The 16,960-nt window shown below is 33.2% G+C and overlaps 1 protein-coding gene across 1 annotated transcript in view; it reads left to right on the forward strand.

Moving 5' to 3' along the window:
• The window catches only part of LOC128680951 (retinal homeobox protein Rx1-like), a 40,128-nt gene that overhangs the window by 11,732 nt on the left and 11,436 nt on the right, over window positions 1–16,960 (forward strand). The gene's annotated exons all lie outside the window — the stretch shown is intronic.

A 16,960-nucleotide genomic window follows, 5' to 3' on the forward strand; every position in this document is an offset into this window, starting at 1 on the left:
TTTTAAAGATCTAAGCATACCTACATAGGGACAGACAGCAGGAAGCGACTTTCTTTTTATACTGTGTAGTGATATCTTTATTGTACAAATACATGTTAAAAGTACATACATTATACCTATATAACAAGAAGGTAAATATACAATGTCAAGTTACAATTATTTTTTTACGTGAACTTTACAATACGTAAAGTAAGTAACCCCGTAATAGATTTACAAATGTTATAATACAAAGCTTGTTAGTGGCAGATTCTGTAGACTTTAACGAAGCATGTTGTGGATACAATTATTAAGAGTGAGTTTACGTTACATTCAACCAGCGCAGAAAAACTTTCTGATTCACTGGCTTAAAACAGTCTGAGAATCAGAAAGTTTTTCTTGTTTTTCCACCACCGCTTCAGTTTAACAAAAACCATACGTATAACATATAAAAGTTTAAACATTTTATAAAACCTCTAAACTATCTCATAACCAAACACCACGGCCTTTGACATGTTCCAATATAGCAAAATGAAATTAAACATAATTTCAACGCTAAGTGAAATGAGAGGGCTTGGTAAACACAGCAAAGGCCCTTTTCAAAAGGGTGAAGGGGCAATAATGAACCAAAAGGGCTTATTCCACTCAATCCCCTTTAGCTTTACGAGAAAAACATATGTCATCAGCGACCATAAAAAAAAGAACCCTTTCATCGAACAATGTTGTTGGTAAAATAGGTCTTTTTAATTTGGTCGCATCGTAATTGCTTTCTTATTGCCACAAAAATGTGACTGACGGTTGAATAAAAATAGTGCTTATGTAATTGTACTAGAGTCTTTGATGTGGCAATTTGTGTACTTTAATGGATATTGTCTTAAGTGATGGCTATAAAAAGGCTACTTTTGTAGGTTTTATAGAGTTTATAAGATTTGATGTAGGTTTTATAGTATATCATCTTCGATAAAGGCTACCTACTTAAAAGTACGTAAATATTTTTAGGGTAGGTAATATTCAGCATAAAATTAATTTAATAATCGAACTTTATTTAAACCCCAAGTTTTATTATATGTTAGGTTCAAAATTATAATTGCTTTACATTTATCTGGAAAATATTTTTTTTTAGAAAACAATTTTCATAATTTTATATGAATATTCATTCAACACAGTTTCCGCTTTCACTAAAAATCGCTATCGATAAAGTTTAAACGAACGCATTGATCGATCGAAATTTTTCTAATGAAAACTTGCTTAAAATCTTCGAAAATCATGTTTGCACTTTGAACCAGTAAAAAGTTTATACGAAACTTCACGATACTATAATGAACACTTATCCGTAAACATAAAGGGTATAACACACTTCAAAATCAAATTAACAGCGTGTTCAAAACAACAATGCAACTATTACAATACTTATCGCTCTATTTATCTGCAAACCCGTATTCCGTTAACACTTAAGTCTTTAAAAAAGCTATTAAAGTAACTCTTCCTATCTTAAATCTCATCTGATCGACAAATTAGACATTGTAATCCAGTCACACATAAACTATTGTCACCGAAATGAAAAGAATACTACCATTGTAAAACGACCTCTGATTTTGAACAGCTATTTGACAGTGACAGACCAATGAAATGGTTGATTAAGTTAACGCGGCAAAATTGAGTTGGTATGTGATGTAGGGTGTTTTGTAGAGGGCGAAATGTCTGCTATGTTTGTCTGGGCGACAAAGCTGCGAGTCCATTAGAGGACAAATAGACAACAATGAGAAAGCGATGGTAATCGAATTCGCTGGGACATACTGGGGTGACCATATGCGATTTTTTACGTGAATTTCGTGCTTACGAAAATGTCATTCAAAAATGTCAAAATACATAACGGCCTATTGAATTTTAGTATTGGTTACTTTATTACAGTCTGTTTGTCCAACAAAATAGGTAATTAAGTGTAAGAGTAATTGTTTACTAAATTAATTATTTTTGCTGTATTACATCATAAGTATTTTACTTACTTATTTTCCTATTAAAAAAAAAAGATACATTTTACGGTTATACGATAACACTATTATTAACACAACAACTGCAAAAATCCTTAATAGTGCCAAATATTTGCACATTCTACACTCAATGGCTTGTCACTTATCTGTACCACGCTCGACTTGCGGCAGAAATGTGCTAATAAACGTTTTTGTACCAATCCGCCCTGTCTGCAAACCCCTTTATAACAAACTTAACGCGCAATCAAATTGCAACTTTGTCACAACCGCATAAAGCCGATTTTACTTCGACAGCAACAAAGATTTGGAAGGTAACAGATTTTAGTTGAATAAGAACTTTATTTATTTGATACTAGGGTTTAGTTTTCCCTGTAAATTGAGGTTTTAAGGGTCGTCGAGAGTGAATTACTCGTTTCACGTTTTGTTTAGCGACACTTCATTGTTAAACTACAAAGATATTTTGTTATGTCGCAATGAGTGCGATTATTATTTGTTTTCTTACTTTTTGTTTTCGTTACTTCTGGTTACGTCAAATGTTATTTTTCAAAGTCACAAACATCTTAAATAATACAATGCGAAATCAATAAAAAAAATTAATTGTTATCTCGTTAGAATGATGCTATAAGTCCGCTTTATGCTTTTACTATTTATTTTTTTGTATATTTCTATCTTGTTTTAAAAATATTTAATGTATTATGTCTCTGTGACAATAAAAGTTTGTGTCAAAAAATCAAGAAAATATATTATTGTGATAAAACCTATATTAGTTACTAAGTTCCAGAAATTAGACACACGAAACACAAAACGTAGAACCTCACATCTCATCTGGTAACGCCCGTGGGAGTCGCCGGGTGCCGACAATTTGCAACATCGTCGGGAAATTGTGTTTATTGCGATCACATCATTTGAGCGCCATCTTATCCCCTCTAATGTCGTTTGCTGTTTTTTTGGATCGTGCATTAGGGTCTTTATAGCGCGGTAATCATATTTGTGTATCGTCACGTTTTATGTTCTTGATCGATTTATTGATGTGTATTTGTTTATTTGAAGTCAATATCAAGGAAAATAGATAGGGAATCTGTGGACATCGTAAAGAAATACTCAATTCGTCGTGAATAGTCACAATATTTTAAACTCAACAATAGGGTAGTAGACTCAGGGAGTAGAATCAGTTATACCTATAAAAGTCATAGACAACGCAGAACAACGCAAAAATTGTATAAAATTTTGACGTAGTCAACATACGTCAATGTGAAAACCTGTTGAAAACAATGCGTAGTCGCAACGGAGCATTACTGAACAATGGGACATGGCTCTGACACACATTATGAGGGAAGAAATTAAATACATCTACACAAAAAGGAAAGAAAAATAGAATGGATCTATAAGCCATAATGTAACACAGCATACTTATTTATTTATTTTATAAGGTGTGCAAAACAGGTTACAGCCATTACATTACACAAAAAAATATAATTAAGAACTGTACTACTGCATACTGTACTATGGCAATTTTTTTTAAGCATAACGTTCTTACACATAATGGTTTAAGTGTAACAATTTGAACCATAACTAACCTAACCTAACCCAACATAATAGATCTAAAGCATAATTAACTTTTTAATTATGCCTTAGACCTATTATGCTAAAATATTGTATGCCAAAATCATTATGCCAAAGAATAATAGGACAAATAGTTTATGCGATAAAAATAGGTCCCAAATAAAATCATATTATACGTTAGTATTAAATTTATTGACGTTAGAAATTTCCTATAATCAGTTGTGAATATAAAAAACAAGTATTATTTCGACGCACCCGTTAGCGCGAGCGCAAGTTAACGCCAAATTAGTTAGCACTAACTGAGTTATTCGCTAACTCGACCCACATCTATGTATATGAGATGAAGACTGTAGAATCTACCTTTAATACAATAGCTATTACTTTAATATTAACAAATTATAGCATAAATGTATTATAAAGAACGAAAAACGAATTGAAAATGTTTTACAAAGAAATATATAAGTTACCCTTTTTCATAAGTTTATATTTAGTTTCACCTATACCTATGTTTGCATGTCTGTCTATAATCAAATCTTGCAAGTTCGATTTCTCCTGCTCACATGCAGTTATCCTACATAGTTGAAATTTCCTAGTCGCTTCAGTTTTCATGATAGTGTATTGTTATGATGACCTGATGGTGCATCCAGGATCTCTCAGACGACAATAAAAGCGTGTGGAAAAAATTACAATTTTTGAAAAAAAAAAAACTTGTTTCAAGTATTTATCCGATGGACTCACTAAAGATATCACATTACAAAAATATATTATATATTTATCTGACGCATTTACCATACTTTTAATCTCAAAAACAAAATCATGGTTCGTGGTCAAAATAAGCCAGTTTCACAATCATTATTTTAGTAAATTGTCAAGTAAACCCGCGTTTGCAAGCAGTTAAGTGTAGGCGACACAAGCGACCGGATCGACGCGCGCAAGTTAAGCGCAACTTAACGCTGAGTTAGTTGAAGCTAACAGAATTACTCCAGTCCGCAGATACTTGTGTTCTGTACTAGAAGAACCAATGTACAAACATGTTATTTTAAAAATTTGCACACAAATATAGGAAATGTTTTCAGTTTAATCAAATATGGCCTAGGCCATGAAAAAACATTTATTTTTGTTTGTTGATAACGGTCCATGTCCTTCTCCGTACAATGCCGTATGCAAAATTTCTAGAAGATTGATTGATCAGATTAACAATCAAACAAAATTTCTTTCGCGTATTACTGCAGTCGATCTATTTATTTAAAACGTAAAAGATTTTTAAAATGATAATAACTTACTTAATAATTTAAGACAGAAGGTCCCTTCAGTGTCCCTACTGATGAGACCTTCTGTAAATAAATTAACCGACTTGGTATTACATGGATCTCACTACTTTTTACGGTAGAAAAACTGAGCTGCGAGACTTGTTTTTTTTTGCAGCATGTTTTCAATGCCAGATGATATTCTACCCGTGTACAGTGAACAGCACATCGACCTACCCAAATTTATTGCAAACTCGCCGATATTACCGCGCCATAGAGTTTCATGCAGGGTAACTCGATGTGCTGTTAACTGTATCACAAATTTCATAACAATCTGTCTATCAATTTCTTCAGCCGATCCAGTATTCGGTATCGGTGCTCGCTAGGTCGTGTGTGATTAAGTTATAATAGCTATTAATTGCGAGCTAACTCGATATTCGCGCTGCCTCGCCGCTCCTAAACGAATGTGCGCGTTAACTCGTTATTGTTATTTTCGTTAGTAATTTATAACTAACGTTGCAAATGAACGGAAATTAATTTTCCGTGAATCAATGTGTGTATTTTAATATAATCAATATAAATAAATATATTAGAACAAATCACACAGATTGAGCTAGCCCCAAAGTAAGTTCGAGACTTGTGTTATGGGATACTAACTCAACGATACTATGGTTTATAACAAATACATATATAGATAAACATCCAAGACCCGGGCCAATCAGAAAAAGATCATTTTCCATCATGACCCGACCGGTGGTCGAACCCGGGACCTCTCGGTTCAGTGGCAAGAACTTTACCACTGCGCCACCGAGGTTGTCAAATGACAGGTCAAGATTGTGTATAATCCTTTACATAAATACTTAAAGAAACGGGTAGACACTGTCTTAATTCTACACAAGACAGCCACTGTGTAAAAGATATATAATAATTTTTATTCATCATCATAATCGAGTGTGTTATTGCTAACACTGGTGTCAGATTTTATTCAAGTCGTCTAAAGGCATCTAACATGACTTTTACGACTACTTGCCGCCATCTAATGGCAGGTAGTTGCATACACAATAGGGAACTAAACTGTCCACCAGTGTGCAGGTTTCCCTCACGATGCATATCCATCACCGGAAGCAAGTGGTGGTCTGTGAAAACTACTATATATGAGTCAGATTGGTATACAAACTTATATGGCACGAGTAGGACACGATCCTAAGACCTTTCGATCCTCAGGCGTCTTAACCATTACACCACCACCGCTTGTATATTTTTATTAAAACACACATATTGATTGAATAATTTTATTTTCAGTAAAATGAAGTCGTTAACTGTACCATTATATGTATGTATCTCTGTTATATTGCACCTCTTCACATATCTCTCTCTTTCAATATGCATTTTGGGTTGTGTTCGGGGTTATGAAGCCACGAAGGATCAGGCAAAAAAAATCCTTAAAATTTTGAAGATTTGGCTGTTATTTTACAACCGGCCGCCTGCCTGACGTCAACCCTCCTTGGGAAGGCTATTGTTACCTATCAGCTGCCAAGGCTGTGTGTCCCTTAGTCGCCTACTCTAGGGCGGAACCACACGCCGCAGCATCTTCACATATCTTATATCTAAAATTACGAAGTTTGTACGTACCTCATAAAGATGTGGGACCGCGCAGCTGTGAGTCAGTAGGGTGACCATAATCCAGATAATATGCGGAACGGGGATTACCCGGTTTATATCATTATTACCGGGTAATTTTATTTTTATGGCTATCACAAAGTTTGCTATAGGTAGCAATATGTTTTATTAGCTAATATTAATAATGAAGCGGTGGTGGTGTAATGGTTAAGACGCCCGCCTGTGGATCGAAATGTCTCAGGTTCGAATCCTACTCTTGCCACATGAGTTTGTAAATAAATCGTCAGATTTGTATACATATGGTCGAAGAAAACTGCTATATATGAGTCATCATATTATATAGTAGTTTTCATCGACCACCACTTGCTACCGGTGAAGAAAAACATCGTGAGGAAACCTGCACACTGGTTGATTATTAACTTGTGTGTGAAATGGAAAAGGCAATGGCAAATCACTCCGTTAATAATGCCAAGAAAGTTGTTGTGTGTGTTTCATTCCACGTAATGACCGCCATGAGGAATACGACTATGAAGAAGATTAATAATGTATCAAGATACATTATTAATCTTCTTCATAGTCGTTATAGTTCTAGATATATTTAGTAAATTAATATATAAAAGTAAAATAAATATCGTATTCGTCCACGTATTTTCATATAAAAAATACTTTGCTATTTCTGAAAGTGTACTCAATCTTTTTGACCAATTTCATCATAATCGGACGAATTAAAGTGACATTTTATATTGTTTCATTATTTAAGTACTTCTTCTTTTCGATTGTTTTAATTACTAACACTAGTATTAGATTTTATTCAAATCGCCTAAAGGCATCTGACGTTTACGTACTTTATGCATAATATTTCTTACCCAATCAAGTAGCCAATTGTAATCTACCTGGTCTAAATTAATACAATTTGTATTCATATTCATTCATATTACAATATTTGTATTCAAAAAGATGCAAGCAATTGTAGAAATACCAACAGTAATAAATTCTTAACCTCAAAATCATCCAATTTACAGCAAACATCGAAGTGAAACATTAGAAAGATACACAAAAAACGGCACTAATCGCCGAAACCATTACCCCTTTCTTGTGGAAGGGTGGGTAATGGGGTAAATTGGTTTTCTTCTGCGGAACTAATCATGTAATTTGCGGATCCTATTATAGTGGCTGACTGTCTGTTCATTTGGCTGTCACAACTATTATTACCAGCCTTTGCTCGCTGCTTCGCCCGCGCTGACATCATGCGTTTGCGCTTATCTTATTATTGTCAATATCTCGGGTTCTAAGAAGTGTATCGCGATGTAAACTATTCCAGATTTTAATTTAGACCATCCGCTATATAACTATGCATATACATACATACCGCATCAAATTCCATCCAGATTATGCGTGATGCGCGAAAAAACATACAGACAGACAGAAATTTCAATGGATATAACTTAGGACTCGATGGTTAACATAAGCTACCTACTTTTATATGAAATACTGCGAGTGGAGCCGCGTGGAGCAACAGCTAGTATATGGAATAATTAAAACGCTTATTAAGTCTTCAAAATAAATAAAAAAAATATTTTTTCTCGTTGAATCTCAAAGCAGTTCGCAATAAAAATTTAAGTATGACTAAAATATTTTTCTCTCTCTCTCAAAATTTGAAATACTACAAAAGGAGCTTACAATGACCTTATTATAGAATTAAATTCCTTTGAAATCACATCAAAATCATATACTCAATAGTTCAATAAACGAATTTAATCATAACCTACTATTGTTAAACAATAATTTGATTAAAATTTGACATCTCTTTCCTGTAAAAAAAAATAAAAAAACAGGAAGCTAATAATAAAGTAATTGAATTATAACACTGGCCATTTTAAATTGAACTTTGAAATTCGAATTTGGAACCTAGTTGTTTAAAAGGAAGGGGTCAATTTGAAATGGAGTTTATACAAAGAGGTACGAATATAATGGAGTTCGTAATGTTAGGTTCCGCACGTATCATATCGGTGTGGATTACTTATAGCACGGCGGAACTTTAAACTTGATATTTCCGTTGGATTCATCCGACTTGCGAATATTTTGAAGATTTTATTTAACCAACATAACGTTTAGTCATATCAAACAAAATTGTAAGTAAACAGTATTTTTTATATAGTTTAATTATTATCCTACTTACTACATACAGTAGATCTGTCTCTAATCGAAATTTGCAATAAAAATATTAATAACATATTCCATATTAGCTAATACACCGACATTGTCAAACCTAATTGTCCTAAAATAGGAAACGATGAAATGGAAAACAATTTTTATTCTTACAGTTTTACTTTTCATTAAGTATGAATTTCTTATCTGAGAAGAAAACAGCCAAAACTTCATTTAAATGCATACCTAATAACTTTAAAAAAACCTTTTTCGTAATAAACGAAGATATAAACACTTCTAAACAAAAACTAACCGAAACTTTATTTGTAACCGAAGCATTCAACAAAAAGCTAACAATGGCTCATACGCACAGATTATCCGTCCAATCGGTCATTCAATTCGATTGAATGCATCCAACTCCATTGAATTCGGCGCTCACTGTCGGCAACTATAGACCCAAAGTCTACAAATTTTCAGACACTTTCCATAAGCCATTTTAAATCCTATTTCTTGGGAAATAAAGTTTAAATTATTACTAATTTATATGAACAGTGAGTTTAAATAGTGAAATTTGAGAATGTTAGTGAGCCGTCTTATAACAAAATTTCTGAGTTTTTAGTTCTCAATATCAAAGAAGGCTAATAATGAGGGATTTTGAATGAAACCCCTACTTTCAATGGGCGCTCAGTTTACTAAGATGTGCTGATATTTTTTGACAAAATGCTTTAAACTTTAGCATTTTGTTAATACTTACTGTGTTTCTTAAGACCATATATATGGTCTTTACTTTTGTAGATTAAATAGCCTGTATAGTTATGAAGTATTCTTACATATTATAAAACAAAGTCCTGTACCGCGTCAGTCTGTCTGTTCGCGATAAACTCAAAAACACGCATTTTCATGAGGTTTTCACCCGAGGAAGGTATGACTATATGAAGTTTTTACCCGAGCGAAGCCGGGACGGCCCGCTAGTATATGAATATTCAACATTATAGCTATGAACGTGAAGAAGGGTTCTAGTATACAAGACATTATACGAATAAGCAAGCAAAGAAAAAACGCGCAAACTCCATCATAAATACAAATCATAACTAATTACGTAATTTCTCAATTACGCCGTCTGGCGTTAATTAACGTCGCTTCGTAGGTCCTTGTATTTCTTTTAACTTCGCTTTAAGCTCCAGTGTTAAGGGGACGATTAGTGTAGAGTATTTTTCATAAAATTTTCGCATTTAAAAAAAAAAGAGTTTTCACTTCTTTTGGACTCCAAATAAACACACATGCATATACAGGGTGTATCGCATAAACCGCGTGTACGTACCTATTGTATTTGTATGTAAATCAGATGTCAAATAAACAATAAAGTATGAGCCAATGTTAGGTCCTTATTCCTTGTAAATAATTATATAAACATATGCTAAAAATTAATTTTTGTAAAGTTTATACTTATGTAAAACACGAGTATAGCCACGGGCGAAGGCATGTTTGAAATAATTTGCACAAAAGACTTTGGCAATTTTGGCATTATACTGACCTTCAGTAAAATAGCGAGCTTATAGAAGTAACACTCGTAAACTTGTATTTTCGCTTTCATTTGAATGTTTATTACTATGCAGTTGCCCATCGCCCGTTTAAAATATTACTGTAAAATATTTAAGATTGAGCAATAATTTTACTACCAGCCATCTGTCTGAAGTAAACCCTTTGGGAATGATGAATTCGTTTCTTTTTGGGTCTTTTAAACGTTGCAATTCTGTGCTCGCATCATTTTTGAGTTGTGACGTCCTTCATCAAGGCTTGATTAATTAATTACTTTAATTAAATCCCCGTGAATAAATTACCGCCTGATCGTTCAAACTGCTAAATGGATCCCAAGAGAACGTTAAGGGGACACACTGAGCGATATTACTGATTTACTTCATAAAAAATGCCGTATCAATGGCGTCCTTTCAAAAAGTCGACACGCTAAGAAGAAGAGAAAGAACTTAAGAATCACTATCATCTAAGCGATTTCCCGGTTCTTTCCACAGTCGTTAAGCGTCGCAGCTCAGTGTGTTAAGACTTAAGAATGTCTTTCGTTTTTTTTAATACTGAAATGGTTTTCCGACAGTTGCTTCGTTTACGAACATATTTCTAGAATATGATCGGGCGTTTGAACGACAGAACCCTTCATCTGCGAACGATTCGCCGACAGAATGTCTCCTCCATTTTCGAAATATTCTGTCGACGAAATGTTCGTAGACGAAGCAAACTGTCTGAAAACCGTTTCAGACACGTTTTTTTATGTTCACGCCACAAACCGGCCCTTAATCGGACTACTCCATATCCTCCCGTGGAGGTATCAATAGCATTTCCAAATGGGGTTGATGTCAAGGCATACAGCCGGTAATAAAATAATAGCCAGGCCGGTAATATAATTCAAAATTTGAAGGTTTATTTTTCACAGTATAAATGCAACTGTGACTGGAGAGATTCTTTTCAGATTTAACTGTAAACTTAGATTTTTTGACGACTTCTGGGATCTTACCATAATCTCTTAACGGGATCCACTTTACGACCTAAACTGAACTTCATCGCAAATTATACCTAAATTTTAATATGAATGCGATTCATTTTAGGTGCCTAAATTGAACTGAATTGCATTAGAATCGTTCTGTAAAAGTTGATGGTAGCCCTGCTGTAGGGTAATCATTGGTCATGTAATATTCTATGTTATGTTATAAAATATATTTTAAAATATAGGGTCGTTGAATTAGTATCCCATAACACAAGTCACGAACTTACTTTGGGGACAATCTGTGCCAACTATAATAATTTCTTTATTTCAGACAAAGTAAACAATACAATATTGATTTATATGGCCCATATAATAAATATCATACAGACCAACACACATCCTAAAAGCAAAGGTTTGTGAGGATGTGTGTATTGTATGTATATTTATAACTCTTTCACGCAAAATCTTGGATGGATTGTTATAAAGTTTAGTACACGGGTAGAATAACACACAGTACAAAATATTTAAAATATGATTTCATTAATTGATTCGCTCGTATATATATTTTTTGGCTAATGTAATTCTTAACGTATTTTTTCCCCAAGAGCGTTGTGCATTAAGCACGTCACAGCTCCGAAGTGTAAAGCTGACAAATACTAAATTAAGCTCTTAGCCGGGCAAGTACGGCGGAGTTGGCGTTAGTACGAAATTTAATTAAGGATTCCTAGTGTAACGGCTTTGTATGGAGACGGACTCTCTTTATTATTTTTATTTATTTATTTTATACGACTTAATAGCCCGCAATATTATATATATTAATGTATTCCTTGACATTACAATGTGAATTTTCATTCGAGCGAAGTCTTATTTGCTAGGATTTTTTTCAAATTTAAAATATAATCGTTTACGTCTGTAAACTTTAATTTTTTTTTCTCATAAAGCTACCATCTACTAGCATTCATTCATGCTAAGAACTATTTGACACAATACAATAAACAGAATAATAGAAAATCTGTCTCCACACCTATGTGCCCCGGCGTCGACACAATAAACAAATTAGCCGAACCTCGTTCCGATTCGCTTATATACCCACATATATACAATCTATATACACACAGACACAGCCTTCAAAGTTGGACGAAACCAGGCCTTAACCTGGCCTTATTACGAACTGTCTGTGTATTTAGATAGGTCCGTAATAGGACTTTTTCAATAACGCCCAATTCGGAGCGTTAGTGCTGGCTTAATGAGTTAATTGGGAATTGGGCTGCGTTTGTGTTGCTATAATAAGGAGTAGATTGGTTTTGCGCAATTTAAAATTTATTGGCATTTGATTCGCTTATAATTAAACAGCCTTGTTTGTGTTAGCGAATTGTTTTAATGGTTAAATGACATTGTGTTGAATATATCATGAATGGAATGAAACATAGAATCCATAAGCAAAAGCTTTTATCCACGTATTTTGGGATATGTACCAAATTATATATGGTCTTTATAATTATTTATTCTTTGCTTTCATGTTGGCTGAGTTTTATACTTACGACTGTAAAGAAAGATTATGGTAACGTGTGGTTGATACCCTAGAATAACGTCATAACGTCAAATCAAATTTCAACAGCCACTTCAAATTCAGAGCATCACAACTAAAGCAAGATCGTGCCTAGATGAAAAAGATAGAATTACAAAAGATCACACCCAAAAAACAATTAGAATAATTCTAAAACAGTAACTAATTCTTTTATATAATTAGGTTAAGTAAAATTGAAAGGTATCGAAAAGGTTAACCTCACAGGCCGCAAAATCAAAAATAATTACCCAATACTGTATTACCAAATCCCAAGAGTTAGAAATTCGAACCTGCGTGTGACGGCCCAGCAGTGGGCTGTAATTAGGCCCACGCACGTGACCGTCACGTGACACAGGGTGTAATGAGATGGATACTGTTTGCCGTTTGTTTCTTGTCAATGACGGCATGATGGCGGCAAATATTTGTATTTAACGGTCGCAGATATTTTTAATTTTACTTTTTTTATTATTTTTTATATAGTATTTTGACTGAATTCCTTAATAAAGGTCAACATAAGATTAAAAAATAAAATAAATTCGATTACGATCTATTTATTATGTATAAAAAAATCAATTTCTGTAGATAAAATTGACCAGATTTAATTCAAAAAAGCATCATTTAAGAAAAGTTTGGGCTCACTGCTGTATAACTAAGGTAGAATTATTTTGTGAAGTAAATACCTATTTATTTTCTGTAACAAATTACCATTTTTTAATTACGCACACATTTGCATTCGCAAACATTAGTCTTGCTAGGGGTGTCAACTAAACGAAATCCATTCACTCATTCGTTCATTGTATTTTGGAGGGTTGTCACATAATTGTCGATTTTCAATGCGGTGGGAACCGATGACAATAGTATAAGCATTAGTTAAATGAAGTCGTTTTTGTCATGTATTTCGTTTAGTGTTACATTTTAATTTGGCAGGGTTATTTGTAACTTATTTGTGGTTAATGGAGTTAATAATAATGGTCAATGGTATTTTGTCTGATAATAAGTCTGTTTTACGTTACGATTTAATATTATTAGAACATTTTTAAAATTTTTAATTAAATTGGATTAGATTAATTCCTTACTTTTCATGTGTCCGAAAGAAGTCCTGCGGCGACATATGTGGAACTATCAATAACAGCGTGGAGCATGATTCTTAGCGCACTATGCTAAACCATTATATGCTTAAAACTAACCACTCTCTAAAAAAAAAAAAACTCGTCACTTGTGAACATCGTGATTCACCTTCCAAACCCGAAATAAACTCACAATAAAAACCTAAATTTCCATCAAAAAGGTTCAATCAACCAAATTGAAAAACCGATCCGCCAGTAATTAATTTCCTACAAAGTTGATTCAATTTTTTAACAACAATGTCACTAACGACTCCATTCGTTTCGTTAGTAATTTATTTCCAATCGAATAGCGGACTATTGAAAACCACAGAGACGCGGTTCGATTAAATGCTTTTTGTTATTGTTTCGATTCAATTATGTTTACCTTTTTGAGTTTTGTTAAGTCATTGTAATTGCTTTGTTAATTTATTATATTGGAATATATTGGATTATATGTGATATTAAATGTCGTTTCAAAATATTATGGCACACATTTTCATTACGCAAACAGAAATTAGTAATAGTATTTCATTTAATATGCTTAAAATATTAGATATTGATATGATTTTAAAGTGAACGTACTACTTTCTACAAAGTTACAATAAGTTTCCTAACAAGTCTAACGTAACTTTAATAAAAAGAACCAAAGGCAAATACTGACAACCCTAGCAAATAAGGCCGCGTGCCTACAAGTTAATAGTCTTCTCCTCGTAAGGGCCGTCGCGCGACCAAATCAGGCCTTTTTACAATCATTATATCTACAAATTTTATGGGCTGAAACTATATTTTTAAAGGCCCAGGCATTTTCCCATTATATGTGTCCTCCTCATATTCACTCGCAATTACTGCCCTGATCCGAAGGGCAAATAAATAAGTAGTTATTAAGACTTGCTAAACAGAGGGTGATGCAATGGCTTGCTATCGAATTTCACATTGGTTTTAGATGGGAATGAAAATATTTTAAATTGGGAGCGCGGTTTTAGCTACAATGAAATATCATTAAATCTATTTATTTACATTCGCATAGCTGAAATTATAAATGTATTTAATGTAGATATTTTCTACATTCTAGATCAAGTTAACACATTTGATCTAGAATTTATAAAATACCTATAATATAAAACAACAACACAATAACACTGATATCTGATTCAGGAAGACATACAGCTAAGTAAAAAAATATAGAAATGACAGAATAGGAAACACAGAGCCAATTAAAAGTCTCCACAGTTAACACAAAAGTATGAAATTGAGAAATTCAAGCAAGTCAAATTAATTCAAGTCATCTAAAGGCATAAGACATGACTTCCTGCCCATTGCTTAGAAACATTATATTTTTAAATGTTCATTACACATGGAATATTTTAGAAAATTTTGAAGAAATAAAACTTACACTCTTAGTTTCAATCAAAATTTAATTGAATGCCATTCTGAATTCTAAACTCATCCCAAACGAATAAAATTGATTATCTGTTTATAGCATTTAGAGCTGGTGGAACAACGACAAACTCCCATACACACACTTAGTAACATACACCCACCACCCCAAAATTTTCTATGTAGCAGAAATATATCCAACAAATAAATTCTGTGCAATCTTCTCGATTACGTGATCTTACTCGACAATGGACGTTTGTGTCCAAGTTTCAAGGTTTATTATTGCATGTCTCCGAGTTTGTTAAGGGTGGGCTGGGAGTTAATTTAGTTGTGGATTAACTACATTTGAGTGATTGATGTTTTTCGGTCTTTTGATGCGTTTGCGGGCGTTTAGCTCTGCGCTCGGGTAAATGAAATTGAGATAGTGAAATTGAGTGAATGATTTGAAATTAGGTTTATGAAGTGAGGGCTATTGTTTAGCCATATTTTTTATGAATACAAATGTTTTAGTTTATCATTTGGTAATGTAATGTATTAATATTTTTTCGTTACTTTTTAACTTGACTAGCGACACGAATAAGACGGTACATTCAAAAACATCCTTATAGCGGATCTCTATCATTTGGACATTTTCCCGGTTTCTTCCAGAGCTATTAAGTGTTGGAGCCCAAGATCTGCTTTCCTAATAATACGTATAAAAAAGAAGTCGTAAGTTTATTATATTTTTCTATTTAACAGAGATATGAGGTTTAAATCAGCATAACAAATTATTAAGGATAATTATTACATGTCTAAGTTGGTACGCCAAATTATTTACGAGAGAGGAAATTCGTCTAAGTAAATCAAAATCCCCCAAGAGTTTGCATAGTAACTAAACAAAAAACGTTAATAATACAGCGTCTGTAGCTTATAATGTAATCTATTATAATAATCAGCTATTATAATCTTTAAAGTCAGTGACATTAGCGAGAAACAATTTCAAGTTAATAGGCCTATATTAAAGGCCACTTCAAACTCAGGCATCGTCACAAACTCACAATGGCTCCCATCACCGCCACACCATCATTACGACCTCCCCTTAAGACCCTAACCTCTAACAAACATTATTAATTTTACCTCCAAAACCACAAAGAATTCTCAACTCTATACCTTTAAATATAAAGTATAATTCAACCTGACAATTGACTCGAACATACGCTGTTTTGATTTCGACAAAGTGAGTTATTGGCTAACTTTTGGTCCATGCGCTGCATCTAAGATGGCGAAGTATTTCTGTCCTTGTTCACACGTTGCGTCGACATAAGTCTGTCCTTGTTATTTTCTTGCGTAATCGAAAGAAGGCGAAGTACTTTTGTTCGTGTTTGTGTAGTGTGTTAGAGCGAGAGGGTTGTTAAAAGTCAATTTCGTTTGTTGTGTAAATAAAGAGGTATTGAACGATCGATGGGACTCGATACCTAGAGATTTGGAGGGAGAGGACACATTTACATTTAATTGTATTTTATTTGACAATTTGTTGGAAAAACGAACGAAGCGAGTTTAAAAAAGTATTATTGGCAATGTTGCCAAAATAAAATAGAATGCGAACATCGATTGTGTAATTACAAATATAATTTAACTAGGTATATCTAAATATCAATTTATATAATAGGTGATCATAATTTGGTAATTATACCAAAATGTAGTTTTGAGAGACAGAAAGAGAGAGTTTAAAGCTGTACTCAACGTCTAAAGCTGTAAGTACTTACCAAAGTTATTGCATTTTAATATGCTTAAAAATATTAAATTACATCTATACCATAGATAAAAGAAATATTATGTTCATCCTTTTTATTACAATATTTTTTTTTGTTTTTTAGCTTTAGTTAATA

Source organism: Plodia interpunctella, chromosome 25, assembly GCF_027563975.2.
Source record: "Plodia interpunctella isolate USDA-ARS_2022_Savannah chromosome 25, ilPloInte3.2, whole genome shotgun sequence".
Classification (NCBI taxonomy): domain Eukaryota; kingdom Metazoa; phylum Arthropoda; class Insecta; order Lepidoptera; family Pyralidae; genus Plodia; species Plodia interpunctella.